This window comes from Babylonia areolata, chromosome 1, assembly GCF_041734735.1.
Source record: "Babylonia areolata isolate BAREFJ2019XMU chromosome 1, ASM4173473v1, whole genome shotgun sequence".
NCBI lineage: Eukaryota > Metazoa > Mollusca > Gastropoda > Neogastropoda > Buccinidae > Babylonia > Babylonia areolata.
In genome coordinates, this window is record NC_134876.1 from 24,011,252 (window position 1) to 24,015,003 (window position 3,752).

Below are 3,752 nucleotides of genomic sequence, written 5' to 3' on the forward strand. Positions count from 1 at the left end.
TTTCAGAGAGGACTTCATATGTACCTTTCACAGAGGATTTTCATATGTACCTTTCACAGAGGATTTCTTGTGTACCTTTCACAGAAGATTTCATGTGTACCTTTCAGAGAGGATTTCATATATACCTTTCAGAGAGGACTTCATATGTACCTTTCACAGAGGATTTTCATATGTACCTTTCACAGAGGATTTCATATGTACCTTTCACAGAGGATTTTCATATGTACCTTTCACAGAGGATTTCATATGTACCTTTCACAGAGGATTTCTTATGTACCTTTCACAGAGGATTTTCATATGTACTTTTCACAGAGGATTTCATATGTACCTTTCACAGAGGATTTTCCTATGTACCTTTCACAGAGGATTTCATGTGTACCTTTCACAGAGGATTTCCTATGTACCTTTCACAGAGGACTTCATGTGTACCTTTCACAGAGGATTTCATATGTACCTTTCAGAGAGGACTTCATATGTACCTTTCACAGAGGATTTTCATATGTACCTTTCACAGAGGATTTCTTATGTACCTTTCACAGAGGATTTCATGTGTGTACCTCTCAGAGAGGATTTCATATGTACCTTTCAGAGAGGATCTTCATATGTACCTTTCAGAGAGGATTTTCATATGTACCTTTCAGAGAGGATTTCTTATGTACCTTTCACAAAGGATTTTCATATGTACTTTTCACAGAGGATTTCTTATGTACCTTTCACAGAGGATTTCTTATGTACCTTTCACAGAGGATTTTCATATGTACTTTTCACAGAGGATTTCATATGTACCTTTCACAGAGGATTTTCATATGTACCTTTCACAGAGGATTTCTTATGTACCTTTCACAGAGGATTTTCATATGTACCCTTCAGAGAAGATTTCATATGTACTTTTCACAGAGGATTTCATGTGTACCTTTCACAGAGGATTTCGTATGTACCTTTCAGAGAGGATTTCATATGTACCTTTCACAGAGGATTTTCATATGTACCTTTCACAGAGGATGTCTTATGTACCTTTCACAGAAGATTTTCATGTGTACCTTTGAGAGAGGATTTCATATGTACCTTTCACAGAGGACTTCATATGTACCTTTCACAGAGGATTTCATATGTACCTTTCACAGAAGATTTCATGTGTAATTTTCAGAGAGGATTTCATATATACCTTTCAGAGAGGACTTCATATGTACCTTTCACAGAGGATTTTCATATGTACCTTTCACAGAGGATTTCTTATGTACCTTTCACAGAGGATTTTCATATGTACCTTTCACAGAGGATTTCATGTGTACCTTTCACAGAGGATTTCATGTGTACCTTTCACAGAGGATTTCATATGTACCTTTCACAGAGGATTTTCATATGTACCTTTCACAGAGGATTTCATGTGTACCTTTCACAGAGGATTTCTTATGTACCTTTCACAGAGGACTTCATATGTACCTTTCACAGAGGATTTCATGTGTACCTTTCACAGAGGATTTCTTGTGTACCTTTCACAGAGGATTTCATGTGTACCTTTCACAGAGGATTTCATATGTACCTTTCACAGAGGATTTCCTATGTACCTTTCACAGAGGATTTCTTATGTACCTTTCACAGAGGATTTCATGTGTACCTTTCACAGAGGATTTCTTATGTACCTTTCACAGAGGATTTCATGTGTACCTTTCACAGAGGATTTCTTATGTACCTTTCACAGAGGATTTCATATGTACCTTTCACAGAGGATTTTCATATGTACCTTTCACAGAGGATTTCATATGTACCTTTCACAGAGGATTTTCATGTGTACCTTTCACAGAGGATTTCATATGTACCTTTCACAGAGGATTTCTTATGTACCTTTCACAGAAGATTTCATGTGTACCTTTCACAGAGGATTTCTTGTGTACCTTTCACAGAGGATTTCTTATGTACCTTTCACAGAGGATTTTAATATGTACCTTTCACAGAGGATTTCTTATGTACCTTTCACAGAGGACTTCATATGTACCTTTCACAGAGGATTTTCATATGTACCTTTCACAGAGGATTTCTTATGTACCTTTCACAGAGGACTTCATATGTACCTTTCACAGAGGATTTCTTCTACAGAACCTGTGCCAAATGGCAACACTTTAGCTGCATGATTTCCTTTTCAGTGCATGAAGTGCGTGCTGTACACGAGACCTCCGTTTATCGTCTCATCCCAATGACTAGACGCTCAGTTTGGTTTTCCATTCAAACGTGGGAGAAAAAGCGAGAACGGGATGCGAGCCCAGATCCCTCACGGACTCTGTACTGGCAGATAAAGATCTTAATCATCCTGGCCCCTTCCTTCCAAGAAGGCTGAAGAGAGGATTTCCAATGCCATGACATGATTATATAAATAAATACATGCTCGAATGAATAATCGAACATAAATAGATAAATAAATGAAACACAAGATAGATAGATAAATAAATGAATGAATAAATGATCGAATGAGTACTCGAATAAATAAATCACATAGAGCAGAATGACTCAACGGAAGCGAAAGCGGAAATGAGGGGGGTCCTAGCGGACATTCACCTCCCAGTCCACCCACAGGAAAGACATCAACAGTCACAATAATCCAGGAAACATGGCCTCTCAACATCATTCCGTCCACCCGGACACTGGACAGCGGGTGGTGGTGGGAGATCTAGGGGTGTAGAAGGAAGTAGATATACTGTGAGGAACTTTGCCCCGAAACCAGACAATACTGCAATCACCATCACCTGTGTTTGCTGAACATCTCCATACAGCTTCCTCCCCCATTTTCCCATGGAGATCTCTGGGTCTCTCAGTCTGTGTCTGTCTGTCTGTTTGTCTATCTGTCTGTCTGTCTCCCTGTTTTTTTATTTGCCTTTCTCTCTGTCTCTCTCCCTCTGTGTGTGTGTGTCTCTCTCTCTATATATATCTATATATCTATCTCTCTGTCTATGTGCCTCTCTCTCTCTCTCTCTCTCTCTCTCTCTCTCTCTCTCTCTCTCTCTCTCTCTCTCTCTCGTTTCCTCTGTCTCTGTCTATCTCTCCCTCTTCCTCAGTGCTGAAGAGAGAAAAAAAAAGAAAAAGAAAATAAACCACAAAATGCATCGATAAAAAAACCCACCCAAACAAACCACATAATGCAGAGATAAAGAAAACAAACCACAGAATGCATCGATAAAGAAAACAAACCACAGAATGCATCGACAAAGAAAACAAACAAACCACATAATGCATATATAACAAAACAAAGAAACGAACACTTGAACACACAAATGCAACGCGCAGAAAATAACAGAGCGGAAGCGGAAATGAAGAGTGTCCTAGCGGGCAGTGACCTCTTCAGTCCACCGGATGAAGATCGTCAGTACAGCCAGCACCATCCGGGCACTCAAACGTCTCCACATCTATCCGTCCGCCTGGATACTGGAGTACGTATGTGTGTGGAAAAGGGGGTGAGAGGGAGGGAACTGTGTGGAACCTTGCCTGGCAACCAGTCGCCATAACCACCACCACCAGAGTGTTTTCTCAACATCTCCCCCATCTCCCCCCATCTCTCCGTCTTTGTCTGTCTGTCTGTCTCTCTTTGTAATTCTGTCTGTTTTTCTGTAAGTCTGTCTGTTTGTCTCTCTCTGTCTCCGTTCTCGCCGTGATTCTGTCTACTGTCTTCTATCTCTGTCTACTGTCTTCTATCTCTGTCTCTCTGTCTCTGTCTCTGTCTCTGTCTCTCTCTGTCTCTCTCTCTCTCTCTGTCTCTCTCT